This window comes from Sus scrofa, chromosome 8 (genome assembly GCF_000003025.6).
Source record: "Sus scrofa isolate TJ Tabasco breed Duroc chromosome 8, Sscrofa11.1, whole genome shotgun sequence".
Lineage (NCBI taxonomy): Eukaryota > Metazoa > Chordata > Mammalia > Artiodactyla > Suidae > Sus > Sus scrofa.
In genome coordinates this window covers 131476573-131499285 of record NC_010450.4, presented here as the reverse complement: position 1 = coordinate 131499285, position 22713 = coordinate 131476573, and the positions used below count along the sequence as shown (strand labels likewise).

The window sequence follows — 22713 nt, the reverse complement described above, 5'->3', positions numbered from 1 at the left end:
GAAGGAGAAATCCCCCCATCCTTCTTGAGTTCTTTAGGGGAGTCTAATAATTAAACTGATACAAAATAGGGGGTCCTGCTATGGTGCATGGCTCTTCACTTCTCAGATCAACTACTTTAAATCCATTTATCCGTCTCTTGTAGACTCTTTATCCTTCCTAATAAAATACAGGTAGGGGATTACTATCAATTCTATTTAATCCAATTCAATAAATATTACAGCATTCTAGGTGCAAGGCCAGGTGAGAGATGAGAAAAAGACGTCTTTAGGAACCTACATTCTAGGACAGGACAGACAAGTAACACTGGGGAAAACAAATATTTGAACAGAAGCAAAAACAAGGGAGTTCCTGTTGTGGCACAGAAGAAATGAACCCACATGAAGATGTGGGTTCGATCCCTGGCCTTGCTCAGTGGGTTAAGGATCTGGCATTGCCATGAGCTGAGGTGCAGGTCACAGACAAGGCTCCGATCCCACACTGCTGTGGCTGTGGTACAGGCCGGCAGCAGTAGGTCTGATTCGAGCCCTCCCCCACCCCCCCAGGAACATCCAAATGCCGCAAGTGTGGCCCTAAAAAGAAAAACAACAAAAAAAGAAACAGAAACAAAAAAGTGCTATCTATGGGAGTGAAGAGGAGAGGCTGATTTTGGAAACAAGCAGGGCCCTGTGGGCTCCTGGGCACACAAACCTTTCTGTGTCCCCCATTTCTTGTTTTTAGGGAATAAACTTCAGCCTCCATGACCTTCCCTGAGTTTCTAAGGGCAGGTGCAAATGTTGCTACTCAGGGAAGGGAGAGGTGCAGAGACCAGAGAGGAGCGGTCAAGAAAAAAACAGTGCAGCTTTGGGGCAGGGTCCTGGTCCCTCCTCAAGGAATATAGATAAGAATATCTTTGAGTTCTTCTGCAGAATGAAAACCCCCAACAAATGGAAGATGTTAATGAAGCCTTCTTTATTCTGGAAGTAAGACCACCAGACCACTGAGCACCAGCTTTGAAAACAATGCAAGCTTGTCTCTACCCAGATCCTTCTCTGTGGCCTTATTTTTCACTCCCCAAACTATAAAACCACCTCCCAATCTCTCCTAAGGTGGGGGGGGGGCAATCTTTGAGGCATTAGCCTGCTGTGACCCTCTTTTGCCTGGCAAAGTAATAAAGCTACTTTTTCTCCTTTGCCCAAAACTCTGTCTCCTCTATTCACCACCACCACCACCGGGGAGCAGGGGCTGAGTTCTGGCAACAAATTGGTTAGGAATGACATAGACTAGGAGGTTGGACTTGATTTGTGTCCCGAGGGTGAGCAGGACTCAGGCAGGCTCTGGGGCAGGGCTTTTTAATCCTGTTCCTAAATCCAACCAGGAAAAAAAAATCCCCGAAAGGATTATGTTGGTTCATGTGAGAAGAGTCTTCATTTTCAAAGAGTGAGCTCTATTTTGTTTAAGATAATTAAACTTGTTTAAATCCATTCAATGATATTATTAAAGGCTTCAAATCTCCTTCAGGGAGATTAAACCCAAAAGCCTTTGGCCCTGTCACACTGTAATGTGGGGTTGGGAGGTGGGGTGGGGCTCTGTCCCGGGCCTCCCCAGGGCTTCTGGGCCTGCACTTCCAGATCCTTGCGTGCAGGCAAGGACCGAAGGAGAGAGAGTGCAGAGCAGAGGAACCTCACATTATCAAGGTTACTTGTTTCCTTAACAACTAAGCAGAATAAAGGAAATTCTGACCAACTGGGAAAGAGTTTGGGAACTCCAATCTGGTTTTTGTTTTTGTTTTTAACTGTGCATCATTATCTATTAGTGAGTCAAGGAATTAATTTTATTTTGTTGTGTGATCAATTTAAAGGGTTATACTAGCATTTAAAACTATCATACATAGAATATTTATAGCAAATAGCATAGGGTATTCCTTTGGCTTCGTATCCTGGTGAACCCTCTTTCAGCTTTTCTATAGGTATGTAGGAGGGGTGGAGGAGTGTGTGTGGTGGGTAACTTGGTTACTTGAGAGGCAACAGTGCAAGAGAATAGGCTCTGCAGCTAGATTGTCTGGAGTTGAATCCTGGCTCAACGAATGACTCTCTGCGACCTTGGTCAAGTTATATAACTATTTGGTTTCAGTGTCCTCATCTGTAAAAGAAAGATAATAGTATCTATCTTGCCATGATTAGTACAAGATTAAATGAAATAATATTTGTAAAATGCTCAGAATAGAGCTTGGTACACAGCTGTGCAAGTATGACCAAGAGTCTCAGAAAGAGTGGCAGAAATTTTTGCAAGCCACTCTTGTAGTCAAATCTGAATTAACCCAAGTACTTCAGAATGTGACAGGAACCACTTGATTATTTACCAGTAATTATTTTAGGTTGAAGGTATAGTCTATGATATATCTTTGACTTTTTAGTTCCCCTTTGAGAGGTTTAAATATTGAATACATGAAAAGGAAAATAAAACTTTATGAATACAGTTTACAAGGGAAGATAGGTTCAGGGAGATCAAGTAACTTGCCAAGATGATGCTGACAAGTTGTAGGGGCTTGGATTTACATCCATGGCTTTTATTTACCAACCAATTGATTGATCGATTACTGTGCAAGCAGCATATGGAAGTTCCTGGGCCGGGGATCAAACCTGTGCCACAGCAGTGACCTGAGCTGCTGCAGTGGCAATATCAGATCCTTAACCCGCTGCACCACCAGGGGAACTCCACTAACAGCTTTATTGAGATTAATTCACATATCATAAAATTGACTTGTGTAAAGTGTGTAACTCAATGCTTTTTAGTCATTTGCAGAGTTGGACAGCTATCACCAACAATTTTAGAACATTTTTATCATCCCCTCCCAAAGAAACCTTGTACCCATTAGCAATCACTCCCCATCCCCTCCCATGCCCTCTTCCCCAGTCTTAGACAACCACTAGACTACTTTCTGTCCATATAGATTTAGTCTGTTCTGCACATTTTATATGAATGGAGGTATTCTTCCTCGAATCATGTGGAAGTTCCTGGGCCAGGGATGGATCAAGCCTGAGCCACAATAGCGACCCCAGCCACTGCAGTGACAATGCAGGATCCTTAACCCACTGTACCACAAGAGAACCTCCCAAATTCATTCTTTCACATGTGAATATCCAGCCCCAGAAAAATTTGTTGAAAAGACTATTCTTTCGTCATCGAATTTTCTTTACAAGCTTGTCAGAAATCATTGTCCATACATGTGTAGATTTATATTTGGGCTGTCAGTTCGATTTCATTGATCTATTCCATCTATCTATGCTGATATCACTACCACCCTGTAATTATTATTGTAGGTTTGTAGTTAGTCTTGAAATCAGGAAGTGTGAATTTTCAAGCTTAGTTCTTCTTATTCAAAATGGTTTGGCTATTCTGGGTCACTTGCATTTCCATATAAATCTTAGCATTATCTTTTCTATTTCTACAAAAAAGGCAATGGGATTTTAATATAGATTGTGTTGAATCTATAGGTCAATTTGAGAGTACTGTCATCTTTTTTTAATTTTATGGTGGCACCTCTGGCATATGGAAGTTCCCAGGCCAGGGACTGAATCCAAGCTGCAGCTGCGACCCTACACCATAGCTGCAGTAACACTGGATCCTTTGACCCACTACACTGGGTCAGGGATTGAACCTGCAATTCCACAGCAACCTGAGCTCTTGCCATCAGATTCTTAACACACTGCACCCCAGCAGGAACTCTAAGAGAGAGTACTGTCATCTTAATGTATTGTCTTCCGATCCATGAACATGAAATGTTCCGTTTACTTAGACCTTCTTTCATTTCTTTCAGCAATGTTTCAGTTTTCAGAACATGTCCTGCACTTCTTTTGTTAAACTGACTCCTGATTACTGTATTCTTTTTGACGCTATCACAAATGGAATTCTTTTTTCTTTTTTTTAACGGCTGCACCTGTGACAAATGGAAGTTCTCAGGCTAGGGGTCAAATCAGAGCTGCAGCTGCAAGCCCATGCCACAGCCATGGCAACACTGGATCCAAGCCACATTTATGACCTACACTGCAGCTTGTGGCAATGCTGGATCCTTAACCCACTGAGCCAGGGCGGGATGGAACCTGTATTCTCACAGACACTGTGTTAGGTTCTTAACCTGCCGAGCCACAATGGGAACTCTTGGAATTATTTTGTTAATTTCATTTTCAGATTATTATTGAGAGTATGTAGAAATATAATTTATTTTTGTATATTGATCTTGAATCCTCCAACCTTGCTGAACTTAAGGCAGTCTCATAAATGTTTAATCAATTTGTTAGACTTTTCTATGTACAAGATCACGTTGGAGTTCTCGTTGTGGCGCAGCAGAAACAAATCTGACTAGAAACCATGAGGTTGTGGGGTTGGTCCCTGGCATCACTCAGTGGGTTAAGGATCCAGCGTTGCTGTGAGCTGTGGTTACAGCTCAGATGTGTCTCGGATCCTGTGTTGCTGTGGCTGTGGTGTAGGCCGGCAGCTCTGATTGGACCCCTCGCCTGGGAACTTCCATACGCCGAATGTGCGGCCCTAAAAAAAAAAAAAAGATCACATCATTTGCATTTGTCCACTGTAATGCTGACTAGAGGTAACTAGAAGTGATCAGTGGTAAGAACATGAACAGAGATGTCTTATTCCTGATCTTAGGGGGAAAATATTCAGTCTTTTATCATTAAGTATGATGTTAGCTGTGGGTTTTTCATAGAGGCTCCTTATAAGGTTGAGGAATTTCCCTTCTACTCCTAGTTTGTTGAATGTTTTTGTCATGAAGAGGTGTTGGATTTTGTCAAATGCTTTTTCTATGTCTATCATGATAATCATGTGGTTTTGTTTTTTATTCTATTGATATAATGTAAAGGTATTACATTAACTGATTTTCACATGGTAAACCAATCTTACATTTCTGGGATAAATTCCTTTTAATCATGGTGTATAATCCTTTTCATACATTGCTCAATATGATTTGCTAGTATTTGGTTGAGGCTTTTCATGTCTCTAAGCATAAAAGTATTAGCCCATAGTTTTCTTCTGATGTCTTTCTCCCATTTTAGTATCATAATGTTGAACTCATAACATATGTTCCTAAGAATTTTCTTTCTCTCTCCCTCTCTTTCTCTCTCTCTCTCTTTCTTTTACCTTTTAGGGCCACACCACATATGGAAGTTCCCAGGCTAGGGGTCGAATTGGAGCTGCAACTGCTGGCCACAGCCACAGCCACAGCAACACTAGACCCAAGCCACGTCTGCAACCTACACTGCAGCTCATGGCAATGCTGGATCCTTAACCCACTGAGCAAGGCTAGGGATTGAACCCGTATCCTGAAGAATATTAGTCAGGTTGGTAACTTGCTGAGCCACCATGGGAACTCCTGAAGTTTTCTATTTTTTTTAGGAAGAGCCTATGAAGAATTAATATTAAATGTTTAGTAGAATTCACCAGTAAAGTCAAAAGCCTGGGTTTTGCTTTGTGGGTATTTGGTTTGTTTTTGTTTGTTTGTTTGTTTTGTTGTTGTTGTTTTTGTGGTTGCTGCCTTTTTTTTTTTTGGCTGAGAAATGTTGAACCTCCCAGGCCAGGGATTAAACCTGTGCAGCAGTTGTGGCCTGCACTATAGCTGCAGCAATGCCAGATCCTTAACCCCACTATGCCACAAGGGACTTCCCAAAGCCGTATCTTTTTGAAGCCAAAGACCAGTTCTCTTTCCACTACATTGTGTAGTCTTTAGCTATTTGTCTTCGTTAAAAAATATCTTTGTTCTGGGAGTTCCTGTCGTGGGTCAGTGGTTAACTAATCTGACCAGGAACTCTGAGGTTGCGGGTTCAATCCCTGGCCTTGCTCAGTGGGTTAAGGATCCAGCATTGCCATGAGCTGTGGTGTAGGTCATAGACGCGGCTCGGATCCCACGTTGCTGTGGCTCTGGCGTAGGCTGGCGGCTACAGCTCCGATTCGACCCCTAGCCTGGGAACCTCCATATGCCATGGGAGCGGCCCTAGAAAAGGCAAAAATACAAAAAAACCACTTTGTTCTTTGTTTCTGAAGCAAACAAATTAAAGGCAGCTAATTTTCATTTATTGTATTGTCCATGAGTCTATTGACATTGTTAGCCAAACTATTTTTTTCTTGGCCACACACATGGCATGTGGAAGTTTCTGGGCCAAGGATCAAACCCCCACCACAGCAGTGACCCAAGCTGTTGCAGGGAAGATGTCAGATCCTTAACCCACTGTGCCACAAGAAAACTCCTAGCCAAACCTTTTTTTAATCCAAATATCTTAATTCTTTCTTTTTGGATAATTTGTATTTGGCAATTTCAAACTAACACAACTGTTCTGGGCACGTAACTCTCTTTCTAAAGCCTTCCTTCATTTCTACTCTTTCACGGAATCCTCTTTTGTTTCCATTTTAATTCAATTCAGCAAGCACTTATTGAGTTTTGGGATATGCCAGTGGCTGTCCAAAGTGGCAAATGTAGAAATATTAACATTTGGAAGAAGCAAACAGTATAACAGGTGAAACATTTGCAAAATGTCAAACGCTGAACGTTGCGGAAATTAGATGGTCACGGAGGCTCAAGGAAAGGAGCAGTCAGAGTTCCCGTCGCGGCACAGCAGAAACGAATCCGACTAAGAACCGTGAAGTTGCGGTTTCCATCCCTGGCTTTGCTCAGTGGGTTAAATATCCGGTGTTGCCGTGAGCTGTGGTGTAGGTCGAAGATGCGGCTTGGATTATACGTTGCTGTGGCTGTGGTGTAGGCTGGTGGCTACAGCTCCCTTTCCACCCCTAGCTTGGGAATCTCCATATGCCTCAGGTGTGGCCCTAAAAACCAAAAAAAAAAAAAAAAAAAAAAAAAAAAATTAGAGAAATAAAGGAGCAGTCACCTCACCCTCGGCGGGTTCGGAAAGGTTGCAGGCAAGTGTAAGTAGGCATTCCTCACGCTAATGTACAGGAAGGGAAGGGAGAGCATTCGGTTGATGGCACGGGTGTGCAAGGACACGGGGGTCTGACATGCATGTTCCGGCATCTGTGTAAGCGTCCGGGGGGGGAGGAGATGAGAGATGCCACTGAAGAGGCGGACTGAGGTCAAGTCTTGGAGGGCTTTCTACGCTTAGACTAACACATGCAATCACCCTGTGGGAGAGCAAGAGTGTTGATATGTTCTAAAGAGTAGGATAACACGGTTGAATCCTTCATCCATTCCCATGGCGCACTACTACACGCCTCCCTTGTGACAATTACTATGACAGGTCTTGGGTCTAGAGGACTCATGTGACATGGGAGCAGAAGTTAAGAGCACTGATTTTGGAATCAAATTTCCAGAGTTTGAATCCTGGCTCCATTGTTCCTAGCTTCATGACCTTGGACAAGTTACTTAATAACCTCTCTGCACGCCATTTTCCTCAACTATAAAGTACAGATAAGAACATAATTTAACTTTTAGAACTGGTATGAGGGTAAAACTATTAATATACACCAACACTTATAAGAGTTTGCTCTCATTATTATTGTCATAATTTTGAGTAACACTATTCACTATCTGTCCTTGGGAATCTTACACATACACACTAATAAGGATAGTAGAAAATGAAGTAATAACCCATATGAATACATAACTACAAATTTGTTCTTATAAAAACTCAGTGAAAAAGTCCAAGGGGTGCTTTGACAGAGGATAACAGAGAGGTGGGAGGGATACCTCCTTTATTTAGGGTGGCCAGAGCAGATAATGCTAAATCTGAAGTCTAAAGACTCTGCCAGACTCTCTTGTCTCTAGACATTTACCCTTGTCTGTAACTTTATTTCCTACCTTTCTGGGAGGGTCTTAGTCCATTCAGGATGCTATACTAGAATACCACAGACTGGGTGGCTTATAAATAGAGAGAAACTGGAGGCTGGGGAGTCTAAATCCAGGCACCAGCAGATTCCACGTTGGAAGGGGCCTGGCTTGCTGGATCACAGATGGCCATCTTCTCCTGTGTCCTCACATGGCAGCGGGGGTTAGGCAGCTCTCTGGGATCTCTTGAATGAGGACACCGTTCATTACCTAACACCATTGCCTTGAAGGTTAGGATTTCAATATAGGAATTTTCAGAGAACACAAACATTGAGTCTATAGCATTCAACTCCTGCCCCCACCCAAATTTATGTCCTTCTCACATGCAAAACACCACCATTACATTCCAACAGCCCCCTCCCCCCAAATTTTAACTCATTTCAGCATGAACTCCAAAGTCTAAAATCCAAAGTCTCATTTATATATCATCTAAAGCAGACATGGGTGAGACTCAAGGTATAATTCATCCTTAGGCAGGTTGTTTTCCAGCTGTGAGCCTGTGAAACTGGCATGTTATGTGCTTCAAAAATACAGTGGCAGGAAAGACGTAGCCCACTCCACAGGGCATAGGATAGACAGTCCCATTCGAGAAGGGAGAAGAAACAGGAGAGAAGAAAGAACAGTTTCCAGCTAAGTCTAAAACCTAACGAATCAAGCAACATCAAACCTTCTTCAAGGTTCAAGAATAATCCTCATCAGCTAGACGCTCTCTCTTCCAGGCTACAGTTCTACCTCTGCATCTTTCCCTGGCTGGGGTTGGGTCGAGGTGGCTTCGCAGGTCTGGAGTCAGTGGAGTGCCCCACCCCTGCTCCATTGGACGTGGCCCTGGTGAGGGCTCTCAGGGGTGGCCCTGCCCTTCAATATCTGGGTGGAGGCAGCCATGACCCTGGGCTCTTGTACTCTGCATGCAGATCGAAAAAAGTGCTGCACTGAGGCTGCCAAAGTTTTCTACTTGTGCCCTTTGGAAGGGCAGCCACCTGGCCACCGGGGTGGCCACAAAACGTGGCACTGAAGTGCAGGGAGTGGAACCTAAAATGTCAGGCAGTGCTGTGCAGGGCGTGCCGAGGTTCTGCAGGGTCGGGAGGCTCCTCTTTTGAAATTGCTCTGCCTTCAGAGCCTTTGTACTCTGGGTCTAGGGGGCGTGGGACAGCCTCACATCTCTGAATTGCCCTTAGGGTCAATCTTCTGTTTTCTTGGAAAACAGCTTCTATCCAGGTGGCTGAGCTATACTAATCCCCTTAATAAATAATCACTTGGGCACACCCTTGACACTCTACCCCAACCCTGCTTTCTCATTTTTCACAATACACAAAGCCTGAGAATTTTCCAAATCTTAATATTCTACTTTTTGATAAACAATTCCATCCATGAATCATTTCGCTCTTTCTGCATTTTACTGGCCAGTGAAGGTAATCAACACACAGTCTATAACAGGAATAGAAAAGAATCTCAGTTGTGCCAAACTGAGAACTACAACCCCTAAGACAACCTCGCAGATAACTCTGAGGAACTTCTCTGGAGAAGCATGGTTTTCAGCGCAGTTTTCATATCTTGTCAGAACAAAGCACATCAAACAAGTCAGAGATACTTTCCTTCAGGATTTCAAAAAAAAAAAAAAAAAAAAACCAGATCAGGAAATACATAGTGAGTTAGAATGGCCTTAGCACCTGGGAAGGGAGTTTTATGTAGAAGGAGTCCCAGCACTGGCGTCCCAGAAAGGGAGGCATTTCATCTTTATTTATTTATTTATTTTTGTCTTTTTTTTTTTTGTCTTTGTTGTTGTTGTTGTTGTTGTTATTGTTGCTATTTCTTGGGCCGCTCCCGCGGCATATGGAGGTTCCCAGGCTAGGGGTTGAATCGGAGCTGTAGCCACTGGCCTACGCCAGAGCCACAGCAACGCGGGATCTGAGCCGCGTCTGCAACCTACACCACAGCTCACGGCAACGCCGGATCGTTAACCCACTGAGCAAGGGCAGGGATCGAACCCGCAACCTCATGGTTCCTAGTCGGATTCGTTAACCCACTGCGCCACGACGACGGGAACTCCTCATCTTTATTTTTGAACATAGGTTTTTTTTTTTTTTTTTGCTTTTTTAGGGCCAAACTTGAGGCATATGCAAGTTCCCAGGCTAGGGGTAGAATCCAAGCTACAGCTGCCAGTCACAGCCACAGCAACGCAGGATCCGAGCCGCATTTGTGACCTACACCACAGCTCACGGCAACACCGGATCTTTAACCCACTGAGTGAGGCCAGGAATTGAACCCACATCCTGCTAGTCAGGTTTGTTAACTGCTGAGTCACAATGGGAACTCCAATTTTTTTTAAAGGTCATAAGACTAAAGATTGAATCAAAGAAAAGAGGATCAAATAGGTATGAGGGTTAATAATTACCAAGCATAATTCAGCCACAGTAGCAGAAAGTTTCAGAAAACTGTCATCTATAAATCAATGACCAGTAAGAACACACTCTATAGGGAAATTATCTAAGTTTGTGCTCTGAGTAAAGTATTCCAACAAATTCATGAGTGGGATTATAGAGATATTAAATCAGATATGTGTTAAACCAGTTTGTCCAGATATATAAGATTTTTTCCTATCTCATAAATGAGTCTAGAATTTGAGCCTGGATATCTTATCTAAGAAATTCAGTATTTATAATGTTCAAACTACACTGTTTTTTCTCCCAGTGTGCACTGGCTCGATGTGGGATCTCACTTCCCAGACCAGGAATTGAATCCAGGCCACAACAGTGAAAGCACTGAATCTGAACTACTAGACTACCAGGGAACTCCCCAAACTACACAATTTTTAACCTAGGATTTGAAAGAGATTGGTGTCTACGCTGTGCACTGGAACTTTTGGGTGTTTCCATCTAATCTGTGCACTGTTTCCTGTTATTCAGTGACTTGAGTAAACCTTGAACCGAGAAAAGGAGATACAGAATCTTTTCCGTAATCTCTGCCTTCATTTCATGATGAGTGGTTTTCTTCTTCAGGCTCCTGTGGCTAGTCATTGTAACTTGATTCATTTTGTATGAAAATACTCCCTTGTGGAGAGACGAAGGAGTAAACGGAAGAGAGGAGAGCATGCAGGGTTATTTGTCCTTGACTTGTGACCCTAGAAATGAGAGGGAATTTACCTCACTCCGTTCTTCTTTTCTCGCATTGCTTCATTGCAGGCAAAAGCACTCAACACTCCTCCATTTTTGTTGCCTTTACTGTCTGTAGCCTTCCAAGCCACAAAGTGGTTTGTATTCTTTTTTTTTTTTTGGCTTTTTGCTATTTCTTGGGCCGCTCCCACGGCATATGGAGGTTCCCAGGCTAGGAATCGAATCGGAGCTGTAGCCACTGGCCTACGCCAGAGCTACAGCAACGCGGGATCCGAGCCGCATCTGCAACCTACACCACAGCTCATGGCAACGCCAGATCCTTAACCCACTGAGCAAGGGCAGGGACCAAACCCACAACCTCATGGTTCCTAGTCGGATTCGTTAACCACTGCGCCACGACAGAAACTCCCTGGTTTGTATTCTTGATTTTCCTTGGAACTTTACAAAGCTGCCAGAACCTTCTGTCTCACGGTTTTTCCTGTGTGAATTTTAAGTCTATGTTCCATGTCTTAAATCTACCTGCTGGTGATAACCTTTGAGAGTCACTGATATGTCACAGACCTTGACACCATGCCTCCCAAGAACTGCAAATATACCACTATGGTGCAACAGTTAAAAAAAAAGTTTTAAACCAGCTATAATGAAAAAAAATCATTTTATGTATGTGTGTGTGTGTGTATATATATATATATATATATATATATATATATGTATGTATATACATAAAAGTTCTATGTGGGAGACTAATGTGCAGATAAGAGACTAGAATAAGGCCAAACAATGACAGGTTGGTCTTTTCCTGGATCGCCTGTCCCCTCCTTTGCCAGGGGTGCACTCACAATCTTGATATCCCAGTAACTGCGATGCGTCCCAGCCTCGGCTTGGAGCCTCCATATTCTCACTGCCAACCCAGCCATCTGAATGCAGCTCTTACAGAAACTATTTGACTGGCGCCCTTCAATCAGCTGACTCTGGCACTTGCAGATGACCCAACTCAGTTTCTCCCTCCTCTCCCTACCCGCCTCGAGTCCATGCCCCTTCCCTGTAATCATCCTCCTGCGTCTCACTCCCTCCACTGGACTCACCTGATGAAGATTCAGTCCTGTTCAGCCCTGCTTTCTTCTGCTCTGTGCTTGCCCCAAGAAGCTGAGCATTCCTGAAAATAAACACACAAACTCAACTGCGCACGCTGAATTCGACAACACAAGTTCAGACGGGTGTCAAGGGCTCCCTGAAAAGAAATTTCCCTTGATGTCTCTTCTCCCACTCTGAAAGCGGCTGTGTCACATGTTCGTTCTCTTCAAACTGCCTGTACTCCCTTTCCTATGCTCACTCTCGAATGTTGACATTGTCTCAAGTGACAAAAAACAGCAGCAATTGCAAGAAAGGCCAAATTCTCTGCACCTGATATCAGGCTCGCAGCCTCTTCTTCTGTTTCTAGGAATGAAGCGTTCCTGCTCCTCCTTCCCCACTGGAAGCTCAATCCTATGCCCTCCTGCTCTTCCCGCCCGCCCGTCTGGGCCTTTGAAGAACTTTTGCAGTTATTCCCTCTCCATGGCAAGCAGTTCTCTGTCCTGGAAGGCAAGGAAGGTCTCCGGAGCCCTAGGGGTCAGTTCTGTGACACTCTCATTGAATCATTTTCTAGACATCAGAGAAGAAAAACTTTTTGTCTGCTCTCTTAGGTTTAGTGACTGGGATTCTCAAATTAAACAGATAAAAACCAGGTTAGCAAGAAAAATGTATTTAGTCACACAGGCATGAGTTCATGTAAAACTGAGACTCACGGAAGTGTTCAGAATTTGGGGCTTATATACTCTTTTAGTAGGTGAAGGGGAGGGAGGGAAGGACACTTATGAGAACATGGATGATGTATAAGAAAGATTAGTGGGCCCTCAAGAGAAGAGATGGAAGATAGGATAGTTTTCAGTTGTCCGTGACACTCTTCCCTGGTTGCCAAACTCCAAAAACTCCTGGAGAGAGGATTCATGGTAACTGAATTCTAGGGAGGTTCTTGCTTCCCAAATAGATATGGGAGTTCAGGAAAAAAAGCCTTCAGTATAAAATAATTTTAATACTATAGTGGCATATTTTGGACCCTTTCACCGTCCTGTGCGGAATCATTCTCACTGACAAACAAACAACACTCCATCTCCGATCTTTTTTTTTTTTTTTGGCCACACCCGAGGCATGCAGAAGTTCTTGGGCCAGGGATGGAACCTGGGTTACAACAGTGACCTGAGTTACAGCAGTAATAACTGCTGTGGGGTCCTTAACCCTCTGAGTCATCAGGGAACTCCCTCTATCTCCTACCTCTTTTTTTTTTTTGGTTTTGAGGGCCACACCTATGGCATGTGGTAGTTCCTAAGCTAGGGGTCGAATCAGAGCTGCAGTTGCTGGCCCGCACCACAGTCACAGCAACACCAGATCCAAGCCGTGTCTGCAACCTACACCACAGCTCATGGCAACACTGGGTCCTTAACCCACTGAGCGGGGCCAGGGATCAAACCTGCATCTTCACAGATACCAGTTGGGTTCACTTCTGCTGAGCCACAATGGGAACTCCCTATCTCCTACCTTAATAACAACTTCTGCCTTCATTACACCCCTTTCCACCTACAACTCCATCTCTCAACTCTTTTTCACAATAGCTAGAGTGATATTTTAAAAATGAAGATCAAGTGCTGTCATCTCCTGGTTAACTCACTGGAGGCTTCTCATTCCACTTAGAATATAATCTAGGGAGTTCCCCAGTCGATCAGCAGGTTAAGGACCTGGTGTTGTCATTACTGTGGTACACGTTCCATCCCTGGCCCAGGCACTTCCACATGCCATGGGCATGCCCTGCCCCCCCACAAAAGAATACAATCTAAACTCCTTGCTCTTGTCAGCAAAGTTCTACATGATGTGGTCTCTGCTCACCTCTCTGCTCACATTTAATTCCTCTCTCATTATCACAACTACCTTCTATAGAAACTAAACACAGAACCCAATTTCTTTGAGAATTATATGAACAGTAGACATAACTGACGTCCCTTCAGGACAAATATATAAGAAGACACAAGGAACAAACCAAAGATTTATTAATCTTACAGATTTTGGAAGGTCATTTGAAAGTTGTACCTTGAGTATATTCAGTGCTGTTTCAATGGCATGAATAGAGTTTATATAACCTCCTTGGGTCACTTGGTCCCTTGGTTGTCCATTGTCAGCTACTTGGTACTTACAAGGGCCAAGTAACACGCCAGGAGCTGATTTTCAAATGTCAAGGAACTCTTTGCTATGGAAGGCACAGTCTTGCTCCAGTGCCCTTGGGGTTTTGCTGTGTGAACTCCACAGAGTTTCCTTATCTGCCATGGCTAAATCCTACCCAATGGACTTACAAGACAAGCAGGCAAGCTTGCAGAACAGCCTGGACCTAATTTAGAGCACTTTTTATTCTGACAACCCTCAAAACTGGCAGCATTCTGAGTTAATCAAGAAATGTACTGAAGGAGTATTTTTTTTTCTTTTTAAGGCCACACCTGAGGCATATGGAAGTTCCCAGGCCAGGGGTCAAACTGAAGCTGCAGCTGCCAGCCTACACCATAGGCACAGCAATGCCGGATCTGAGCCACGGCTTTGACCTACACCACAGCTCACCGCAAGGTCATATCCTTAACTCACTGAGCAGGATCAGGGATCAAACCTGTGTCCTCATGGATACTAGTCAGGTTTGTTACTGCTGAGCTACAACAGGAACTCCTGAAGGGGTATTTTCAAGTTGCATTTGTATATATGCAACCTGCTAAGCTTAAAGAAGCCACGAAGCATTGTCCCTCTTTCTTAGTGGTAGAGGGTATTAAAAAAAAAAGCATAACATTTACCTAGAATTTCATCACCACCTAGATTCAACAATTAATGTTTATTGTGTGACAACTTTTAAGCCATTTGTCCGTTTATCTTTACATTCCAAAAATACACAGACATAAGAGCAGCACAAAATTACACTCAGTATTTAGAGGTAAAATTTTAATGTTAAAAATTAAAATTATAATAAAACATAAAAATTATATGCCCACGTACTACTCGAATGTGTATTCTTCAAAGTGTGTATTCTACAATTCTATCAGTAATTTGTCTATTTTCCTAAATAAGCCAGTGTATGTGGACAGGAGGGCACTCGTGAGTGCCATCTTCCCCATACAGACTCTCCTGGAGTGAGAGGGGAGAGGGACAATGGCCAGAGTCCGGCCTCATGAATGAACCCAAGTCTCTGCTTCGGTCCACCTTTAACGAGGACAGGAGAAACTTACTGGCATGAAGAGGAATCATGCCTAGTGTTTCCTTCAGAGGGAAGAATATTGGGGCCCTTCTCCAGAACTGGACAGATCTGGGCTCAGGGGAAGAACATACCCTGGAGCTTCCCACTCTGCTTTAGGAACACTGGCTTATTCTTCAAATATTCCTAGGTTTTATTTCCCCTGCTTTGGCCACACCCATGCTATATGGAAGTTCCTGGGCCAGGGGTCAAATCCAAGCCTTAGCTGTGACTTAAACGCTCTATCCTTCACCTGCTGCACCACATCAGGAACTCCTGTTCCTAAAACTTTTTTTTATTATTATTTTTTTCTTTTTTAGGGCTGCACCCATGGCATATGGAGGTTCTCAGGCTAGGAGCTGAATCTGAACTATAGCTGCTGGTCTACGCCACAGCCACAACAATGCAGGATTCGAGCTGAGTCTGCGACCTACACCACAGCTCATGGCAACATTAGATCCTTAACCCACTGAGCAGAGCCAGGGGTCAAACACACAACCTCATGGTTACTAGTTGGATTCTGTGCCGTAACAGAAACTCCCGCGTTCCTAGCTCTTAAACTCCATACATGGAGTTTGACTGTCCATGCCCTAATACAGCACTCTAACTTATCCCCTCTTTGAACACTAATATTTGCTTTGCACATTAAGTTTCCTGGCAATTTTAGCTACAAAGAAACAGAAGGAATTCTAGCTCTCTCACATGATTTAAATGCTCTGCACACAAACTCAATGACCACTTCAGTGGTTGGGGACTGACTATTGAAACCTCCTTTGAGACTGGCAAGAAACTTGACCATCGAAGAGATTTATATTTTAAAAGTGCACTTTGGGAGCCTGGGGTTAGTAGATGAAAACTGTTGCCTTTGGAGTGGATGGGCAAGGAGATCTCGCTGTGTGGCCCAGGGAACTATGTATCTAATCACTTGTCATGGGACATGATGGAGGATAACGTGAGAAAAAGAATGTATACATATGTATGACTGGGTCACTTTGCTGTACAGCAGAAATTGACAGAACATTGTAAATCAATCATAATAATTTTAAAATTAAAAAATAAAAAATAACTTGTTTAGGAGTTCCTATTGTGGTGCAGCAGAAACGAATCTGACTAGGAACCATGAGGTTGCAGGTTTGATCCCTGGCCTTGCTCAGTGGGTTAAGGATCCGGCGTTGCTGTGAGCTGTCTGTAGGCTTAGACCCCTAGCCTGGGAACCTCCATATGCCGTGGGTGTGGGCCTAAAAAGAAAAAAAAAAAAATTGTTTAAAGTGAAGATTAAAAAAAAAAAAAACTAAAGTGGACAGATTCTAAAAGGGGAAGAGGGGTTGCTTCAAGAGGGAAAAATGAAACTTCTTTTCATTCACGATTTCCTCATTTAAGTAGTATTTGCCCAGTGGTAAAGGTCAAGTGGCTGAATCAAAGGACTAGCAGTCAGCCAAATCCCTTTCGCAACCTAGAGGTAAACATGGAAGAGTCGACTGTGTTCAAATCACTTTTCTGTACCAGAAAGAACATTCTTTTTTTTTTTTTTGTCTTTTTTTTTTTTTTTTTTTTTCCCACTGTACAGCAAGGGGGTCAGGTTATCCTTACATGTATACATTGCAATTACAGTTTTTCCCCCACCCTTTCTTCTGTTGCAACATGAGTATCTAGACATAGTTCTCAATGCTATTCAGCAGGATCTCCTTGTAAATCTATTCTAGGTTGTCTGATAAGCCCAAGCTCCCGATCCCTCCCACTCCCTCCCCCTCCCATCAGGCAGCCACAAGTCTCTTCTCCAAGTCCATGATTTTCTTTTCTGAGGAGATGTTAATTTGTGCTGGATATTAGATTCCAGTTATAAGTGATATCATATGGTATTTGTCTTTGTGCCATTTCTTGGATCAATCTCGTGGCATATGGAGGTTCCCAGGCTATGGGTTGAACTGGAGCTATAGCCGCCGGCCTACACCACAGCCACAGCAACTCGGGATCCGAGCCATGTCTGCGACCTACACCACAGCTCACAGCAATGCTGGATCCTTAACCCACTGAGCAAGGGCAGGGATCGAACCCGCAACCTCATGGTTCTTAGTCGGATTCATTACCCACTGCGCCACGACGGGAATGCCCAGAAAGAACATTCTTTAAGAATACTACTGTATTTAGGAATGCAGCTTTCTTGTGTGCACAGCTCTGATTACTTAACACGCCCACTCTAAAAAGTTGTGCGTTTTGCTTTCGTACCAGTATTTTGTGTCGAACTTTTTTCTCTCCACCTCTGTTAATTTTAGGTGAAAGTGATCTGTCTTTGTTGATAATGTTAAGACTCAGGGTAGGCTGCCCCAATGTGTGTCTCGGTGCACACTGATTATTTTGAGTTAAAGTTACTCAAGAAGCGGTCAATGCAAGAGGGACATTCTGACCCTCTGTTCTGCCTCCCTGAAAGCAGGAAATAAATCTCCCATATGAAAGTTGCAGTCCCTGCATCTGGAGGTAGAGAGATACTTTTATCACCAGAGATAAGAGAATTTAGGCCAAGAAGCCTCTATAAACAAACTTTGTACTTCTTTAATTTACTAACCCAAGCCCGAACACTGTTTAGATTTTTCAGTAATTGAGAACCCCAAACTTGTTTCTATGTCCTATCAATTATTCACAATTTACTGCTTCTCTGCCTAAAAAAAAATAAAAGCTGTCTGCTTTGGCTACTACTTAGGTCTCATTTGCATATGCATGAATTAAAAATTGGTTCTCTTTCTCCTGTTAATCTTCCTTGTTTCAATTTTACTATTATTCTAGCCACAAGAACTCAAGATGCGTAGAAAGGAAAATTTCCCACTCTCTGACAATAAATTCATGTTAACTTTTATTTTTTTGGCCATGCCCATGTCATAAAGAGGTTCCACAACCAGGGACTGAACCCAAGCCACAGCAGTGACACCAGCTCCTTAATCCACTGAGCTACTAGGGAACTCTGATGTTAACTCTTAAAAACAAACAAGCAAGCGAGGTATTGCATTCAACACAGAAGATGCCCTACTGGAACTACTAAGAACTGGAAAACATATAAACCGTAATAGGAAAAGTGAAAGGTGGGACGATTGGGACAGGAACACACACTTATGAAGTGTCTGTTAAATCCAGAGAGTTCATGCACTCCTTGCGGCAGTGCTACTGGGTGTAGTAGTTTTGACTTGACATAAACCCATGTTTCTAAGTTCTTTCTTTGGCTATAAATATTGATGAAAGGTTATTTATGGAAGCTTATGGAACTCAGCAAAAGGAAAAAAATTACTGACTTAAAATGAGGAAACAAAATGCTTGCTTTTCTACCAGCTGTTAAATCAGCCAACTCTGTTTCTCCTACATAGTAACTCCATTAGAATATCTGTGAGGAGTTCCCATTGTGGCGTAGTGGTTAACAACTCTGACAAGGAACCATGAGGTTTCAGGTTCGATCCCTGGCCTTGCTCAGTGGGTTAAGGATCTGGTGTTGCCGGGAGCTGCAGTGTAGGTCATAGACGCGGCTTGGATCTGGCATTGCTGGGGCTCTGGTGTAGGCCGGTGGCTACAGCTCTGATTGGACCCCTAGCCTGGGAACCTCCATATGCCTTGGGAGCTGCCCTAGAAAAGGCAAAAAGACAAAAAAAAAAAAAAAAAAAAAAAAAAATCCATGAAAAGTTTGGAAAATACTTGTTCTCTTGTGGTGCAGTGGATTAAGAAGCTGGTGTTGTCATTGTGGCAGCTTGGGTCACTGCTGGGTGTGGGTTCGATCCCTGGCCTGAGAACTTCCACATGCCGCAGCCAAGAACAATTTTTTGGTGGAGGCGGGGGTGGGGTGGGGAAGAGGAAGTACTTATTCTCAACTGCACCAGAGCATTCTTTGAAATCTTTTTCATATACCACATAGTAACACTGGAAAAGATCATCCTAGAATAACTTTCTTGCCTAACAAAAAGCCAAGAGTTATCAAGACCTTCTTTTTTTAAACACATGTTCTGTTAGAGGATAATGTGTCCGGCTTTTTGAACGTCCTTGATCATGGTCGCTTCCACTCTAGAACGCTGATTGCATTGGAACATTTGACTCTTTCTCCAACAGTCTAAGTGTGATTCCTGGCTTCTGCTTTGCTGATGCAAGCTTTATCACAGATTTATTTATTGTTCAGCTACAGGTGGACTGTGACCTGTGAAGTCAGTTATTGATGGACTATTGCTTAAAGGGTGGCTTAGGAAGACTCTACAGAAACCAGTGCAGGGGTTCCACTGTAGTAATTGTCTGTCTCTTTGGGTTTGTTTTTTTGCTTGTTTGTTTTGCCTTTTCCAGGGCCTCTCCCTTGGCATATGGAGGTTTCCAGGCTAGGGGTCCAATCTGAGCTGTAGCCACCAGCCTATGTCTCAGCCACAGCCACGCAGGATCCGAGCCGCGTTATGTCTGCAACCTACACCACAGCTCACAGCAATGCCGGATCCTTAACCCACTGAGCAAGGCCAGGGATCGAACCCACAACCTCATGGTTCCTAGTCGGAGTTGTTAACCACTGTGCCACGACGGGAACTCCCTCTGTCTCTTTGAACAGCACTGTAATTGCACTAGTAGGTTCCCTAAGGCAGAGAGGAGACAGGGACAACATTTACTGAGCACTTACATGTGCCCGACATCTGCCTGCAGGACCGCATAGGGGTTTTTTCCCTTTACTCCATCTTAGGGCTAATTGGCTCCTAGTCTTTTTCCGGATCTTATCTCAAGTGCTACTTCTTAAAAGTGGAGCTTTCCCAGACTTGACGAAATCTTTAATTTTCAGAGCACCATGAACCTCCCTTCATTACACTGGTCATAGCTGCAACCTGACATTTATTTGCATGACGACATTTTTGACATTTTACCAATATTTATCTCCCAAACCTGCCTGTACATTCATGAGAACAGTGCTCCTGAATGGTTTTCCCCATTATTTTATCCATAGTAGCCACCACTGTCCTCATATACATCAGGTGTGTAATAAATATTTATTGATCAAATGCATGGCTAAGAATTTCAGCTTAGAGTCATACAGACCTAAATTTGAATCCTGGTATATTAGGTTGAATAATGTCCCCCAAGGACATCAGGTCCTGAACCCTGGAACCTGTAAGTGTTATCTAATATGGAAAGGGGTCTTTGCAGATGCAATTAAGGATACTGAGATGATGGAATTAACCTAAATTATACAGGCCAGCACTAAACGAAATCACAAGTGTCCTTATAACATAGGGTCAAAGACGGAATTGACAGACACAGCAAAGAGAAGGCAATGTGACAATCTGGAGGACTGCAAAGTGCTGTGACCACGAGCCATGGACTGCCAGCAACCATCAGAATCCAGAGAGGCAAAGAATGGGTTGTCCCCAAGAGCCTCCAGGAGTGTGCTGCTGCCAACAACTGATTTTGGCACAGCGAAATTGAACTAGGACTTCTGATCTTCTCCTGTTTTACACTACTAGATCTCTGGGGACCGGTTATAGCATCTCTGGGAAACAAATACACCTGACTTTACAAATTATTAGATAGGCTATGTGATCTTGGACAAGTATTTTGCTTTCTTATGTCTGAATCATCATCTCTAAAGTAGGGACAATCACATGAGCCCTCCTGGGATACTGCCAGGAAGGGGTGTGGTAACATGTGTAACGGGCATAGCAAACAGTCAGTAGGTACCATATTTTAAATGCTCGACAAGAATAATTATTACCATTTTTGGTTAGACATTTAGCAAAGGTTCTCTTTTTTAATTCTCATAACTCCATGATGTTGAATACCCTATCTCCTCATTTTGTAGGTAACGAAACAGGCATAGAGAAGTTAAATAATATGCCCATATTACACGGCCAAAGTAAAAAACATTATGAGGATAATACTTGGGAAATATTGTACAAAATTAATTTTTTCCCTCCTGTTAATCTTTCTTAACAAATCAGCCAAAAAAACCCTAAAAAGGTAGAGGAAAAAATTTTCCTTCCCTACACTGACAGTAGTATACCTAGTATCTAGGGCAGTGCCTAGTAAATAGTAAGGAATCAGTTAACATTTATTGTATTATGAAATGAATGGGAAAAGGGGGAAACAGTTGGAATTCTTAATTATTTTTATTTTTAGCCTATCAACTGCAGTAATTACATATACTGCTTTCCTATTTAAAAATATTTATTTCTCATGATCTTTTGCCTGTCTCACCAAACATTATGACTTAAAATGTTGGTATCTGGTTTCTAAATAAAAAAATAAAATAAAATGAAAAGCCCTCACTTTCTTAAGTTTGGATGACACCAATTTAATTTGAGATGTGTGCAGGGTGTGGAGAAAAGGGAACTCTCCTACACTGTTAGTGGGAATGCAAATCGGTGCAACCACTATGGAGAACAGCATGGAGGTTCCTCAAAAAAATACAGAACTACCATATTGTTGGAGGCATGACTATGCGAGGTGACAAAGAATGGAAAGAAAAGACTGGCACCAGAGAGTGACGGTGGAGGTCAGTCTATACTTTACAACGTCTTGTGACTTTCTCATGACCCTTGAGGCAAAAGGAATGAGAACATCAAAGAATCACATCTTGAAAACAAGATTGGTGAAGCACTGGTGTTGCTGATGGAAAACTATCAGCTGTGACATCCTCAGGACTGGAGCCTTGAGGGATTTATGGGAGAGTCCATAGATGGCTTGAAGCAAACAACAAATTATGGCCTGGGAGGGCTAAAACATTTATGATTACTTTATATGCTTAGGAATGACGTCCTAGCATATCTTGCTTCCAATAAGTTTGAAGTAAAATACTGATGTACCCCCTGCACGTACAAGGAAGCAGAAAATAGTAAATAAAAACCATGCGTTGGCTCAGAAGGTTGCTATTGCCTCTCGAAGGCTATAGCCCCCTGATCCCCACTTTATTTCTGTGTCTCTTTCTTCTTACTTCTATGGCACCGCTGACTTTGGGACCAGGGTTGATGAGCAGGCCATGTCACCATATGATCCAACAATCCCACTCCTGGACACATATATGGAGAAAACCGTAATTTGAAAAGATACATGCACCCCAGTGTTCACTGCAACACTGTAACAGCCAACACATGGAAGCAAACTAAATGTCCATTTATAGAGGAATAGATGAAGATGTGGTACATATGTACAATAGAATAATACTCAGCCATAAAAAGAACAAAATAATACCATCTGCAGCAACATGGAGAGACCTAGAGATGATCATACCAAGTGAAATAAGCCAGACAAAGACAAATGTATGATATCACTTACATGCAGAATCTAATAAAAATGATACAAAAGACCTTACTTACAAAACAGAAACAGACTCAAAGATTTCACAATCAAACGTATGGTTACCAAAGGGGAAATATGGTGGTGGAGGATAAATTAGGGGGCTGGAATTAACACATACACACTATCGCACAGACAAGTAAGAAGGACCTAGTGTATAACCCAGGAAATCTAATCAATACTCTGTAAT

The 22713-nt window shown here is 42.9% G+C and overlaps 1 protein-coding gene across 3 annotated transcripts in view; it reads right to left on the bottom strand.

The window, feature by feature from the left end:
* The window catches only part of LOC100520923 (estradiol 17-beta-dehydrogenase 11), a 68532-nt gene that overhangs the window by 41828 nt on the left and 3991 nt on the right, over positions 1-22713 (bottom strand). For 2 of the 3 annotated variants that reach the window (XM_021101772.1, XM_021101774.1), the window contains exon 2: positions 12019-12089. The gene's annotated coding sequence lies outside the window, so the exon portion shown is untranslated. Of the gene's footprint in view, positions 1-12018; positions 12090-12337; positions 12374-22713 lie in introns of those variants that run through there. The other variant, XM_021101775.1, reaches the window with a different exon arrangement.